This window comes from Spea bombifrons, chromosome 7, assembly GCF_027358695.1.
Source record: "Spea bombifrons isolate aSpeBom1 chromosome 7, aSpeBom1.2.pri, whole genome shotgun sequence".
In the NCBI taxonomy this organism is placed as follows: Eukaryota; Metazoa; Chordata; class Amphibia; order Anura; family Pelobatidae; genus Spea; species Spea bombifrons.
In genome coordinates, this window is record NC_071093.1 from 23692419 (window position 1) to 23708882 (window position 16464).

The 16464-nt window shown below is 46.0% G+C and overlaps 1 protein-coding gene across 1 annotated transcript in view; it reads right to left on the minus strand.

Moving 5' to 3' along the window:
- POLR3K (RNA polymerase III subunit K) overlaps positions 1-16464 on the minus strand; it is a 77036-nt gene that overhangs the window by 13078 nt on the left and 47494 nt on the right. The window lies entirely within an intron of this gene.

The window sequence follows — 16464 nt, forward strand, 5'->3', positions numbered from 1 at the left end:
TTAATTACCGAGTTTCCAAGCTACTATTGGTTGATTCACATGCTGTACGTGCGCACGGAAACAGTAAGTTCTGCTTACAGAGAGCCTTTTAACCCTCTATACACCACTGTGCCCCATAATATGCCTTATACCTCCCTATATGCCACTGTGCCCCATAATATGCCTTTTAACCCCCTAAATGCCTAGGGCATATAGGGGTATAAGGCATTTCTGGAGGCAGAGTGGCATATAGAGGGTTAAAAGGCATATCATGGGGCACAGTGTCATATAGGGGGTTTAAGGCATTTATGGGGCAGAGTGACAAGCCTGGGGGCAGATGTGCATAATGGGGGGGGCAGGTTGGAAAATAAAAGGAATTAAAAAAAATATTTTTTCTCAATCATAGCTTTTATTAAAAAAAATAGTTTACATAGTTTACATGAATTAACATTTACTGGTAAAACTTTTTTCCTAAATTAATATTCAGATTTTGGGGGGGGTCGTCTTATCGAGCAAATATGGTAATAGCCTACTTCTCTGTACCTCAAAAACTTACTCCCAGATAGCCCCAGTGAATAGCAATTATAACATAGGAAAGAAAATATAATGCAACAAATGTATTCAAAGAAGGGAGGGATTGGCATGAAAAAGAAGCTCTCAGTAAGTAGAACTTACTGTTTCCCTGTCATCCCAGGTGACTCTACTGATAGATATCCCAAAGACGAAGAGTGGGAACAACTAAGAGAAAGAAAAAAACAGCTTCCAAGACCTTTTGGTCATTCTTCTTTAGCCATACTTTTGAGTCTGTAATGCTGGGTGAAAGTGGTAGGTGACAGTCCTACAGATCTGGTCAGGTGAGATGAGACATCGTTCAGCCCAGGAGGTGGATACTGCCCAAGTAGAGGGGGCCTGGATCCCCGCTGAAGCTGCAGAATACAGCCGACACAATCCACCTGGCAATGGAGCATTTGGAAACCCTCAATCCTCTGTTAGGACCGGATGAGGCCTTTTCTTCAGACAATCGGGGAGACAGAAAAAGGTCAGTAACACGATCTCCTGGTTCTTGTGGAAGGCTGACTGAACCTTGAAAATTCAGGAGGCAGAGAAAGAACCACTTCATCCTTAAAATAAAAAAATAAAAAATTGTTCCCTCATAGACAGAGCGTGAAGTTTGCCAATGCGACTAGCTGAGGTAATGGCCACCAAAAATGCTGTCTTCAGAGACAACAAATGCAGGGATACAGACTGAAGGAGCTCAAAAGGCGGGAGCATTCGTCTACGGAGGACCAGATTAGGGTCTCAGGGAACCATCTTGGACAAAATGTGGACAAAATGCCTGAAAACCGGCAATTATGTGATTTCAAATCCCAGCAAGGCACTGATGGCTGAAAGCTGAACCATGATAGTGAAGGGTTGAAGGCCACGGTCAGAAAACCCTTCCACAAAAAGTCAACCTAGGGTGGGGGGAAGAGGAGGGAGGAACAAAACCTCCAGAGCTGCGCCATGAACAAAATTTCTTCCAGATCTTATCTGAGGAAAATAACCCTTTTCCTACTGTGAAGCAGCTACAGGAACAGAAAACACCTTAGCTTTCCTCTGTTCAACAGCCAGGCCATCAGCTGGAAGATCTCGGGGTTTTGGTGAAGAAACTGGCGTTGATGAAGAAGGTTTCTCTGATCAGGAAGACTCAGGGGGGTCATGGAACTGAGGTAGATCAAGTCCGTATACCAGATGTGTATTGGCCAGTTTGGAGTTTTACTGATTTACTGATGCGTGGTCGTTCTTGATCTTCTGCAGAAATTTGAAGATCAGGTGGGAAAACGTAAGCGAGCCAGAAATTCCAGGTCTGAGCGAAAGCGTCCACAGCCAATAGATGGTCCTCTGAAACGAGGGAAAAGAACGTCAGGACCTGAGCATTGTTTATGGAAGTCATCAGGTCGATATCTGGCAGTCCCCACCTCAAGACAATGAACCTGAAGGCCACAGAATTCAGTGACCACTCGCTTTCTGGACAGGAGCTCTGTTCAAGAAATCCACCCGAGTGTTACATGACCCCTTGAAGTGTATAGTGGTCAGGGTAATAGAACGGGCTTCCGCCCAGGAGATCCTGAGAGATATGCGAAGCAAACTAGGGCTCCGTGTAACAAGCTCCTTGCTTGTTGATATACGCCACTACGGACTGGTTGTCTGAGTGTAGCAGGATGTTCTTGCCTAACAGCAGTGGTTCCCAATGACGCAGGGCGTTTTCCACCACAAGCAACTCCAGGCACTTTGAACGAAGGAACTGAGTAGCAGGAGACCAAAGGCCTTGAACAAAATTATCTAGACAAGTAGACCCCCGTCCTCTGATGTTTGCGTCGGTGGTCAGGATTTCCTTGGCCGATAACGACTACACCTTCCCTGCAAAGAGATATCACTTCGAAGCCACCAGGTGAAAGATGCTCTGACATGAGAAGGGAGGCAAATGAGCTTGTCTAGGGTGAGCAGAATCCCGTTACAACAATGCAGAAGAAAAATCTGGAGAATCCTCAGGTGGGCCAGAGCCCAAGGCACAGCGTATCTTGTGGAGGCCCATTCTGCCCAGCAGTGACATACAAGTCCTTAAAGAGCTCTTGCGAGAAGATAGCACTGGAGGACGAGAGAACAAATGCTGTCTATCTTGGAACCCAGACATAGGCCCAAGAACATGGCTAGCTGAGAGGGAATGATGCTTGATTTGGCCAAATTCAGGATCCAACCAAGCTTCCATTTGAAAGGCAAGACTGGAGAACAGGAGCCGAAAAGGCATGGATAAGTGATGACTGAAATCCCTGCAGGTCTCAGAACTGATCGATGGCAGACAACAAGAAGGCACGCCTCGCTTGGTCTTGAGGAAGGTGGGAAATCAGGAAACAATCTGGAGGTCTGAAAAGGAACTGTAAGCGATACCAGTCTGTTATGATGCACCTCACCCAGGGATCTCGAGTGATGGCAAACCAGCTGTCCATGAAGAACTTGCGCCGTCCTCCCAGGAATAGGAGTGGCGTCATACCGAGCTCTTAGGGAAGGAGAATTTGTCAAACCTTCCCTTTCACAGCCTTGCTCATGTGAAGAGTGAGGAAATTTGGAATCATAAGCCTCTGGACTGCCCAGGAAAGTATGACTGAAAGGACTGAAGCCTGTAGTCTTCTCCAACAGGGACTCCAGTTCTTCACGAACAGGGATTTACCCTTAAACGGGATGTTAAGCAGTCTATTCTTACAGGCATAATCCGCAACCCCAAGCTTTTAGCCATAAGGCTCATCTAGCCGCAACCGAGACAGCAGAGGCCCTGGCCGTCATTCTCATGGTCTCGATAGAGGCAGAGAGAAAATCCACGGCCATCTTAACAACAGCGACGTTCTTGAGGATTACTTCCCTGGAGGTTTTGGAAGCAATATCCTCCTCAATCTGTGAAAGCAAGACCTTAACTCCTCTGGACATGGAGGCTGAGGAAATTCCCAACTTAAAAACTGAAGCAGAGGCCTCAAAAGACTTCTTAACAGTTGCTTTAGCTTTCTTCTCTCAGAAAGAAAGTCAGAAAAATAGTAACATCCTCAATCGGCAAGGTGTTTTTTCTGGAGACTCTTATAACCGCAGTATCCACCAAAGGAGTAGCACAGAAGAGGGAAAAGTCCTCATCAAAAGGAAACAGATACTTAACACGCCTAGGTAGGTTAACCCTTTCTTCCTGGTGATGCCATTCTTGCTTGATGATATCAGACAGAGCAGGATGAACTGGGAAAGATGCAGAACTTCTGGGTTGTAGTTTCCTCTAGATGCACAGCGTCCTCACAGCGGAGATAAGGGTAACTATCTCCTCCACCGGAAAAAGAAAAGAACTGTCCTCCCGGACTTCACCTTCTTCAGAAGAAAGCTCCTCCGCGTCAGGGTAATCTAATTCAGAATCCGAAAATTGGGACGGCTGGTGACCCAGGAGAGTGGGATCATGCACCGCAAGGAGGTGAAGGCAGGAATATGCAGGGACAGCTTGCTGATGAAAGGCAGAGAAGGAAGACTGCATCTCCTCTTTTAGCCAGGCAGCTTCAATCCCAGTCACATCAGAGTCTGCCATCAACTTCAGGCAAGAGGAGCAAAGCTTCTTTCTGGAGCCTTGTATGTTTTTTTTGGCAACTACAGCATTGTGCATGCTCACTTTTCATTTAAGCCTTCTTGTGCTTGTCCTCAACAGAGGGGTGCTCAGGGTTATCAGGAACAGACATGCTAATTCAGGATACAACAGCACCATATAGAACAAAACAGCAGCGAGTGGGAATGGAATACAACACTATCCTACTCACCCAGCCGCTTAAATAGCCTGCAAACAAGTTCCAGGCCGCAACAGCAGTGAAATGACGTGAACATTATCAAAATCCTCCAAAAGTGAGGCTAGGAACGCTCTAAAGGAAGTAGTCTCGCCCCAGAAGGAAGAAGCTCGCCATGATGGATGACGCTATTGATCTCGCATGGCTCCAAGAAACACCGGAGCATCTCTGCAACAGCAATGTACCGGCTGCCCTGACACCTGTAAAACAACTGCCCCATGAGAAGAGGCGCCAGAAGCGGAGAAGATGCCGAGAAAGGTAAGTGGCGCCGGCCAACAGGCTATGGTGCAACAGGTATCCCCCGACTAAGGGGGCTTAGCCCAGGAAGCCAGCTCAACCTAGAGACGTATAAAATAACAAAGGAGGCAACGGGTCCTCCCTACCTGATGTAAAGCAGGAAGAACACTGGGGCTATCTGGGAGGGTAGGGGCTTTCACCTGGGATGGCAGGCATATGTTTTTACTTCTACAACGCTCACCAGTGTATTTTAAAGAATCGCTGGATATGATTTCAATTAATTTTGTAATAAATGTTTTTATTTTTGACCATTCCTCAGTTCCTAATTATTGAAACAGGAAGTTGTACTTACCGAGAGCTTCTTTTCACTGCCAATCCCTGGTGACACTAAGGATAGACTCCTCCTCCGTACCCGAGATAGGGCAGGACTCAAAACTTTAAAAGCCCCTCCCCTCCTACTAACCCCAGTGAATATCAAAGATAGGAAAAGCAATCCGATGCAACAAAATTTATTGAAAGGAAGGGAGGGAACAAAAACGTGTCACCAGGGATTGGCAGGGAAAAGAAGCTCTCGGTAAGTAGAACTTCCTGTTTCCCTGCCATCCCAGGTGACACTAAGGATAGATGTACCAAAGCAGAAGGGTGGGTAAACTTAAGGAGACAAAACAGCCTCAAGGACCTTCCGACCAAAAAGAGAGTCCTCCTGAGACGGTAATGTTGTACAAAAGTGTGGAGAGTTCGCCAAGTAGCCGCCTTGCAAATCTGGTCAGGCAAAATACAGCATCTCTCGGCCCAGGAAGTGGAGACCGCCCTAGTAGAGTGGGCACGGATCCCCACAGGAGCAGGTTGGCCAGCCGCAGAATATGCCAAGTTGATGGCCGCAACAATCCACTTAGCGATGGAAGACTTGGAGATGCGGTCACCCCTGTTGGGCCCCGAAGAGGCCACAAACAAACGAGAGGACTGACACAGGGGCAGAGTCCGTTCCAAATAGATGGTGAGGTATCTCTTCAGATCTAGAGTGTGAAGAGCTTCTTCTTCAGCTGAGCCAGGAGCAGGAAAAAAGGTAGGCAGTACGATCTCCTGGTTCTCGTGGAAAGCCGACTGAACCTTGGGTGCAAACTCCGGCGGTAGAGAGAGAACCACCTTATCCGAGAAAAAACGGAGAAACGGTTCCTTCATAGACTAAAAATGAAGTTCACAAATCCGACAAGCAGAAGTAATGGCTACTAAAAAGGCTGTCTTCAGCAATAGAAATCACAGAGAAACCGACTGAAGAGACTCAAAGGGAGGTAATGTGAGTCTACGAAGGACGAGATTCAAGTCCCATGGAACCATCCTGGTCACAGAAGGAGGATGCATCCGCACGATGGCCTTGGCAAAACGTCTGACCGCAGACTGAGATATAAGCTCAAACCCCAGGAGAGCACTGATGGCAGAAATATGCACCCTGATAGTGGAAGGTTGAAGTCCACTTGTCGAATCCCTCTTGGAAGAAGTCCAAAATGGAGGCCGAGGAACAGGAAGATGGCAAAATTCCCTTGGAACAACATCAACTGTGAAATCTCTTCCAGATCTTAATGTATCGCAGAGAGGTAACTTTCTTTCTACTCTGCAGAAGAGTCTCAGCCACAGGAAAAGAAAAACCCTGCGCTCTCAGCAGTTCACGCTCAATCTCCAGGCCGTCAGGTGGAACACGGCAGGGTTTGGGTGCAGGAATGAACCCTGTTGCAGAAGGTCTCTCCAAGCCGGGAGCTTCAGAGGGGGAGAGAGACCTAGAGTGATCAAGTCCGAATACCAGACACGCTTGGGCCAGTCTGGTGCTATCATGATCACAGAGGCATGGTCCTTCTTGATTTTCTGTAGGACCTTGGAGACCAGGGCAAACGGAGGAAAAAACGTAGGCGAGATGGAAATTCCACTCCTGGGTGAACGTATCTATCGCCAAGGGATGATCCTGAGGCTGGAGGGAAAAGAAGATAGGAATCTGAGCCTTGTCTCTGGATGCCATCAGGTCAATTTCGGGTAAGCCCCACTGTTGGACGATGAGGTCGAAGGCTGCCAGATGCAGAGCCCACTCGCCGCTCAGCACAGGAGTTCTGCTCAGGAAATCCACTTGAGAGTTCAAAGGCCCTCTGAGGTTGATAGCGGACATGAGACGGGACTCCGCCCAAAAGGAAATTCTGAGCGATATACGGAGAAGTCGAGGACTTCTTGTGCCCTCTGTCTGTTGACATAGGCCACTACAGCCTGATTGTCGGAGCGAAGCAAAATGTCCTTGCCGGCGAGCAGATGTTCCCAGTGATGCAGAGCTCTTTCTACTGCAAGCAACTCCAGACAGTTTGAAGGAAGAAATTTTGCAGCTGGGGACCAGAGACCCTGCACGAACAGGTCCCGATACATAGCTCCCCACCCCTTGATGCTGGCGTCGGTGGTGAGAAGAACCTTGGAGACAAGAGATCATCTTCTCCCCGCAGCAAGGATGTTTTGTTGGAGCCACCAGGAGAGGGAAGCTCTGACATGCGGTGGAAGACCGACAAGCCTGTCCAGAGCCAAGGGGTTGTCTTCTAGATGGTCGAGGACAAATCTCTGAAGAACTCTCATGTGGGCCAGAGCCCAGGGCACCACAGGGACATGCATAACCTCAAGGAGCTTCCGTGCGCAGAGCAAACCCTGCGTACTAGGAGCCGAACCCCTTCGATCCTGGCAGGAGGAAGGAAAGCTTTCCCGGAGCAGGAATCCAGACGAAGACCTAGAAACATCAGTTGTTGAGAGGGAATGGTGCAGGATTTGTCCCAGTTCAGAATCCAGCCGAGATCTTGTAACATGTCAACCACCGTGGAAAGGTGAACCCGAAGAATCGGTGCCGCCCTGGCATGGACAAGCCAATCGTCCAGATAAGGAATCACTGAAATTCCCTGAACCCGGAAATGGGCCGCCATGACTTGAACCTGAAAAAGGCTTGAAACTGAAAATGCTGGACAGCCGAACCTCGAGGAATCGCCACTCTCAGGAAACGTTGATGCGATGGAGTGATGGGAACGTGGAAATACGCATCCTTCAGATCCAATGAAGCCATGAAGTCGTGGAGGCATAAGGTGTCGAGGGTGGCTCTCACGGTTTCCATCTTGAACCGGACAAACTGGAGGTGACTGTTCAAAAAGCGTAAGTCTAGGATTAGACGAGGACCTCCCGTCCTCTTGGGGACCAGAAAAACCGGAGAATAAACCCCCTGGCCTTGTTCTGGCCAAGGGACAGGAACCAGGACTCTGAGGTCTGTCAACTGCTGAATGGTGGATAACAGGACCGACCGCCTTGCCTGATCTGGAGGAAGGTGGGAGATCAAAAAACGGTCTGAAGGTCTGGTCCGGAATTGAAGACGATAGCCGTGCGATACAATGGCTCTCACCCGAGGGTCTCGGGTGAGAAAGAACCAATTGTCCCTGAGAAATCGGAGCCTTCCTCCCATCGGAATGGAGGAGGCGTCATGCAGAGTTCTTGGGGTCTTGAAACGCTTTGAGAAAGGCGAGTCTGTCAAGTCTCCCCCTTCCTCGAGGGAATCTGCCTCGGAAGTTCTGTTCTCTGGATGAGGGGTTGAATCTAGAACTATGGCCTCTAGATTGTCCCGGGAATATGTCAGAAAGGACTGTCGTCTTTTTGAAGGAGGTTTTCACTGAGGCATCCAATGCTTGTCCCCTGTGGTTTTCTCCAAAAGGGACTCCAGCTCTTCCCCGAATAAAGTCTTACCCTTAAAAGGGATATTAAGAAGCCTGTTATTAGAGGCATTATCCGCCGCCCAAGCCTTAGGCCACAAGGCCCTTCTAGCTGCAACTGAAAGCTCCGAAGCTCTGGCTGTCATTCTGATGTTTTCAATGGAGGCATCACAGAGAAAATCCACGGCCAATCTCACTGCAGCAACATTCTTGAGAATAGTCTCCCTGGAGGTCCTGGCAGCAATATCCTCTTCTATCTGGGAGAGCCAAATCTTGACTGCTCTGAAAACTGAGGCGGAAGCAATTCCTGGTTTAAGGACGGCAGCGGAAGCCTCAAATTATTTCTTTACTGCAGCCTCGGCTTTCTTTTCCATCTGGTCAGAGAAATGAGAGCCATCCTCAAGCGGTAAAGCAGTCTTTCTGGAGACCCTCATAACAGCACTGTCTACCAGCGGGGTAGCACAGAACTGAGCAAAGTCTTCATCAAAGGGAAACATGCGCTTAACCCTTCTGGACAGGTTAACCCTCCTTTCCGGGTGGTGCCATTCCTGCTTGATAATGTCAGATAACGCAGGATGAACAGGAAAAGAGACAGACTGCTTGGAGAAGCTGGCACCAAAGAAAGGCTCACTCTTCTGGGTGGAGGACTCCTCCAAATGCATGGTTGATCTAACAGCGGAAATCAAAGTCTCAATCTCTTCCACCGGGAACAAAAAAGAACTTTCCTCCTGGATCTCTCCTTCCTCCGAGGAACCTTCCTCTACCTCTGGATAGTCAAATTCACAGTCAGATAACAAAGGCTGACGTCCCAGGAGAGCGGAGTCTTGCATTGCTGGAAGGTGGTGATAGGCAGGAACAGGAACGGTCTGAGAAGGTAGACTGCATCTCCTCCTTAAGCCAGGTCAAAAACACCCTACCCCCAGAAGGCTCAGAATCCGCCATGGATCTCAGGCAAGTGGAGCAAAGCTTCTTCCTTGAATCCTGCAAAGCCTTGTGACACCCGGAGCACTGGACATGCTTGGATTTAGCAACAGCCTTCTTAGGCTTGTCCTCAACAGAGGGCGGCTCAGAGTTATCAGGGGCCGAGAATGAAAGATGCAACAGCACCCAGCCAAAAGCAATAAGCAGGAACACACATACAGTGGGGCAAAAAAGTATTTAGTCAGCCACCAATTGTGCAAGTTCTCCCACTTACATAGATGAGAGAGCTTGTAATTTTCACCATAGGTACACTTCAACTATGAGAGACAGAATGAGACAACAAAGTCAATAAATCATTGTCTGGTTTTTAAAGAATTTATTTGCAAATTATGGTGGAAAATAAGTATTTGGTCAATAACAAAAGTTCATATCAATACTTTGTTATATACCCTTTGTTGGCAATGACAGAGGTCAAACGTCTTCTGTAAGTCTTCACAAGGTTTTCACACACTGTTGCTAGTATTTTGGACCATTCCTCCATGCATATCTCCTCTAGACCAGTGATGTTTTGGGGCTGTCGCTGGGCAACACGGACTTTCAACTCCCTCCAAAGGTTTTCTATGGGGTTGAGCTCTTGAGACTGGCTAGGCCACTCCAGGACCTTGAAATGCTTCTTACGAAGCCACTCCCTCATTGCCTGGGCGGTGTGTTTGGGATCATTGTCATGCTGAAAGACACAGCCATGTTTCATCTTCAATGCCCTTGCTGATGGAAGGAGGTTTTCACTCAAAATCTCACGATACATGGCCCCATTCATTCTTTCCTTTACACAGATCAGTCATCCTGGTCCCTTAGCAGAAAAACAGCCCCAAAGCATGAGGTTTCCACCCCCCATGCTTCACCATAGGTATGGTGTTCTTTGGATGTAACTCAGCATTCTTTCTCCTCCAAACACGATGAGTTGAGTTTCTACCAAAAAGTTCTACCTTGGTTTCATGTACTGTACATGCCTGGACATGTACTGGCTTAAGCAGGGGGACACGTCTGGCACTGCATGATTTGAGTCCCTGGCGGTATAGTGTGTTACTGATGGTAGCCTTTGTTACTTTGGTCCCAGCTCTCTGCAGGTCATTCACTAGGTCCCCCCGTGTGGTTCTGGGACTTTTGCTCACCGTTCCTGTGATCATTTTGACATCACGGGGTGAGATCTTGCATGGAGCCCCAGATCGAGGGAGATCATCAGTGGTCCTGTATGTCTTCCATTTTCGAATAATTGCTCCCACAGTTGATTTCTTCACACCAAGCTGCTTGCCTATTGCAGATTCAGTCTTCCCAGCCTGGTGCAGGTCTACAATTTTGTTTCTGGTGTCCTTCGACAGCTCTTTGGTCTTGGCCATAGTGGGGTTTGGAGTGTGACTGTTTGAGGTTGATAACAAGTTCAAACAGGTGCCATTAATACAGGTAACAAGTGGAGGACAGAGGAGACTCTTAAAGAAGATGTTACAGGTCTGTTAGAGCCAGATATCTTGCTTGTTTGTAGGTGACCAAATACTTATTTTACCGAGGAATTTACCAATGAATTCATTAGAAATCCTACAATGTGATTTCCTGTATTCTTTCCCCCCATTCTGTCTCTCATAGTTGAAGTGTACCTATGGTGAAAATTACAAGCATTTCAAGGTCCTGGAGTTGCCTAGCCAGTCTCAAGAGCTCAACCCCATAGAAAACCTTTGGAGGGAGTTGAAAGTCCGTGTTGCCCAGCGACAGCCCCAAAACATCACTGGTCTAGAGGAGATCTGCATGGAGAAAACTGCAGCTCTTGTGGGGTGTTCCCGGTATGCAGTGGTCAATACCTAGCAAAAGTGGTCCTAGGAAGGAAAAACAGGATACCGACGACAGGGTCATGGGCGGCCAAGGCTCATTGATGTACCGTGGGGTCGAAAGCTGCCCTGTGTGGTGAAATCCAACAGACTAGCTACTGTAGATAAAATTGCTGAAAAAGGTAATGCTGGTTGTAATAGTGTTGTCTGTTTGTACACTGCGATGTATTGTGCAAGGTAGACAGGCACACAGCAAACAGTAAAGCAGGACTGGGACTGGCAAGGCTGATGCTTAAATAGAACCAGGCAGAGATGGAACCCACTGGCAGGGCACACGACTGGAAGCCCACTGGCAGGGCACATGACTGGAAGCCCATGGCAAGAAGCCCTCAGGCAGGTCAGACATAGACAGGCAGGCCGGGTCAGAACCAGAAGAACAGTAGCAAAGCCAAATTGTAATCCGGGAGTACAGTCAGAAGCAAGCCAGGTCACAACGAGTAATCCAAAACAGGAGAACAAGGACCAAAGCCAAACAATGCAAAGGACCCGATTGCAGGAAGCTGCACGGCTGCAGGTAATGAGGCAAGGTGACAACAATAGGAGGAGAGCAGAAACAAAGGCAGGGGGGGTCACTAGAGGCTGAACTAGGAGCTGCCCAAAAACCTGAATGCACAATACAGGTGCCAGGAAACCAGGGCAGAATGTTGCAGTGCCTACAACTGGACCACAGAGCAATGGAAGAAGGCGGCCTGGTCTGATGAATCTCGTTTTCTTTTGCATCATGTAGATGGCTGGGTTGCGTGCGTTGCTTACCAGGAGAACGCATGGTACCAGGATGCACTATGGGAAGAAGGCAAGCCAGCAGAGGGAGTGTGATGCTTTGAGCAATCTTCTCCTGGGAAACCTTGGGTCATGTGTATGTTACTTTAGACATGTATCACCTACCTAAGCATTGTTGCGGACAATGTACACCCTTTCATGGACACGGTATTCCCTGATGGCACTGGCCTTTTTCAGCAGGATAATGCGCTGTCACAAAGCAAAATTGGTTCAGGAATGGTTTGAGGAACACGACGAGTTCAAGGTGTTGACTTAGCCTCCAAATTCCCCAGATCTCGATCCTAATCAAGCATCTGTGGGATGTCCGATCCATGGAGGCCCCACCTCACAACCTAGAGGACTTAAAGGATCTGCTGCTAACATCTTGGTGCCAGATAACACAGCACACCTTCAGAGGTCAAGTGGAGTCCATGCCTGGATGGGTCAGGGCTGTTTTGGCAGCAAAAGGGAGACCTACACAATATTAGGCAGATGGTCATAATGTTATGGCTGATCAGTGTGTGTGTGCATATATATTATTAATTGTTCTATAATCAAATTCCCTAGCACTGTACAACGGGTAGACAGGACATAAGTATGTAACAAATATAACAAATTGACTTAGAGCCAACAGGTGAGGAGGACCCTGCTCAAACAAGCTTACAATCTAGACCAATATATTATGTACACACTAATATATATATATAAATACACATACATATATAACAGTATACATATATATATATATATATATATATATATATATATACACACACACACACACATATATTATATACACACACACACACAAATTTCAAAAGAGTCCTACTTGTCTTGAAAGAAAAGAAAACGATACGGGTGTAATCTAAGTGATCTAGTGGAAAATCACACTTGAATAAAGAAATACAAAACCTGCTTTTGTTGCTTTACATTGTAAAATAACCTTGCTCTTTGAGGGATTAAATTACAAAAACTGCAAAACCACTTAATAAAATCTTTGACAGATTTGATAATTTTGTTTACTTTTTAAATGATAGTATACATATGATAAAATTTAAGGGAGAATATCATGATCTTATATTTAATCCACCACAATATATATACCGTATTTGCTCGATTATAAGACGACCCTGATTATAAGACGACCCCCAAATCTTAATATTAATTTAGGAAAAAAAAGAAAAGGCCTGAATATAAGACGACCCTATAGGAAAAAAGTTTTACCAGTAAATGTTAATTCATTTAAACAATTTTTTTAATAAAAGCTATGCTTGAGAAAAATATTTTGGTTTTATTTCCTTCTATTTTCCAACCTGCCCCCCAGTTATGCACATCTGCCCCAGAAGTGCCTTATACCCCCTATATGCCACTGTGCCCCATGATATGCCTTTTAACCCTCTAAATGCCACTGTGCCCCATGACATGCCTTTTAACCCTATATGCCACTGTGCCCCATGATATGCCTTTTAACCCTATATGCCACTCTGGCACTTAGAGGGTTAAAAGGCATATTATGAGGAAGAGTGGCATATAGGGAGGTTTAAGGCATTTCAGGAGGCAGAGTGGCATTAAAGGGGTTAAAAGGCATTTCACAGAGCACTCTGCCTCCAGAAATGCCTTACACCCCCCATTTAACACTCCCTCTCCCTCCTCCAAACTTACCGGTGCTTCTGAGTTGGGGGGGGCGCATAACACAGGAGGGTCCAGGTCCCCTGCATCTGAGCCCCAGGTGCTTAGTCCGGACAGCATGTAGAGCTCCACGCGAATCGCATAGAGCTCTACACGCTGCCCGGACTAAGCACTGGGGACTCAGAAACAGGTCCCCTGCATCCTCCTGTGTTATGCCCCCCCTCCAACTTACCGGTGCATCTGAGTCCCCGGTGCTTAGTCCGGGCAGCGTGTAGAGTTCTACGCGATCTTATCGTGTAGAGCTCTACGCGATTGTATCGTGTAGAGCTCTACGCGATTGTATCGTGTAGAGCTCTACGCGATTGTATCGCGTAGAGCTCTACACACTGCCCGGACTAAGCACCGGGGACTCAGATGCACCGGTAAATTGGGTCGGGGGTTAACATAGGAGGATCCAGGTCCCCTGCATCTGGGTCCCCAGTGCTTAGTCCGGGAAGTGTGTAGAGCTCTAAGTTGGGGGGGGGGTTAACACAGGAGGATCCAGGTCCCCTGCATCGCTGCGGGGGATCTGGATCTTAGTCTCATAATCAGACCTATTTGAGGTTTGATTATAAGACGACCCTGATTATAAGACGAGGGTTATTTTTCAGAGCATTTGCTCTGGAAAAAAACTCGTCTTATAATCGAGCAAATACGGTATATATACCGTATTGGCTCGGATATAGGCCGCCCCCGTATATAGGATGCAGGTCCCCTGCACCGCTGCGGGGGATCTGTATCCTAACCCCGCTGCCTGCCCGGCGCCCGGGACTGCATGTCCCGGGCGTCGGGCGCTAGACCCCGAATATAGGCCGCACCCCCACTTTAAAGACTTAAAGTGGGGGAAAAAAGTGCGGCCTATATTCGGGCCAATACGGTATATACTTAGTAACAGAACCGAATATGGCTACTATAATTTCAACCCTAATACTCATGGAGTTAAAGAGTACAAGTAGACCTAGATGCTTCAGTGAAGATGCTGTATTTGGAAAGAAAAAGATTCCAGCAGGAGGGATGATTAATCAAGATCTTCAAGAAAGGGGACCTCAGCTATTTTGTTGACTATAGAGGAATCAATCGGGTCCTTCTAGAGAGAATTAAGAATGCCGTTGATCCACAGCTATAAGATGGAAATGTACACCTCCAGCAGAACAGATCATGTCTCATAGATAGAACACTATTGCATCATACTACGTATTGTACATAAACGGTCAACATGGACCAATGTGAGTCTATGGCACAACACGTCGATGATCCCATCAATCCCAATACCCTTATCTTTCTTATGCTGCATCTTCAATCAAAGAAGGTGTTAAGAGTATCTGTTCAGAACTCAGAACATTGGTAAAAAAAAAACATGGGGCTGAGGCAAGCCCAAACGGAACTCACAAGAAGACATTCATAAAAAAATCCTTCAGATTGGCACATAATTTTATGCATCTTGACGATCAAAGGCAGCCAGAAGAAAATGTCTAGAGTGGACCTTAAGGACTGCATCTTTAATATTTGGTTAAGAATAAATCAGTTCAAGAACCTGATATCTTTAATCAACCTGAAGCTTCCTGAATACTTTAGAAGGAAAAAAAAATCTAGACATCATATTTGGATCTTCTGGATAAATATTGAGAGTTGGTAGACCTCAGGGACATTCAAATGAGAAGAATTACACCCTTTAGAGAGGTACCATAAATGAAAATTGATAGTAGACTCAATGTACCCAAAAGAAATAAAATAACCAAAGAAATTTAAAAATTTCTTTGAATTCAAAGAAAAGTAAAAATATATAAATTTAATAACAGGGGAATTAAAAGGCTAACTCCCAAAAGATGTGGCATTTTATAAAAACATTATAAAATGCAAATCAGTTTATTTGGAAGTCCCGGATGGGGTTCTCAACCTCATGATGTACATGGGCTAAGTCCCTTTAAGAAATAAGTGTTATGCGTCAGAGGATGAAAAGTGCAACAAAACAAAGGGGACACCTTAGGTAGAGAAGTTGAATTTATTTCAACTAGAAAGTGTCTTACATGGGATAGGATATAACTTTACAGATGCGTACAGGGCAATACAAGCCACTCCCCGATGACATGTTCATTAATAGGACTGTGCAAAGAACAAGGTTATCAATTGAAAGTTGAAAAAGGCATTTTCTAATACCGCAGCAAAAAAGGGGTTGTTATCATTGTAACAAATATGTGCAATTAACTATTCACACAGAACAAATAAGGGCTGGATGATTTCTCTTTTAGCAAAGAATACTTTACAGGGAGTATGTTTAGCCTGTTGATCCGGTGAGGTCAGATTTTCTTTTTTCTCCAACCCAAGCTTGCATGGAAAAATCTGTTGAAACGTTGTACTAGACCAGGTCCGGTGTTAGATAGGTAACTGTGTCCCATTGTTACTCAAATACCTAAGCTTCAAATACACACTGTTCTATGTATTTGAGACATCCATATTTTCTTTAATAATGTACAATTCATTTTGATAGTATACACAAATAGTAGCGTTTGTTTAATATGCATTTCTCTTTTCTGTAAAGAGTTTATTAACATTTTCTGTAGTTTACTTGTGCCTCTCCAACATACTTGTAAATTACTGTATGTGTGTGGAACGTTGGGAAAGATTAAAATTTAGTCCAGAGGTTAAGAACTGTTAGGGGGAAGACACTTATGTTCAGCAATATTCCTACAGTACAGCACTACCCGACATCCATAGGTTTTTGTGTTTTGTTCCCTTTCCTACAACATGATTTTATATTCCTAGCGGGAGACATACAGGGTGTTTGGCCACTTTAAAATATTTTATTAAAAGATCCCTTTAGTGTTCCCTCCCCTAACCAGAAGGCACCCCATTTGATGACGTGATCATTGAAGTTAATTTATTTTTGTTTGTTTCAATTTCATCTTTATTTTTTTTTTATCTTTACTTAAATGGTCATAAGGGACATGGTTCCTTAGAAAGTAA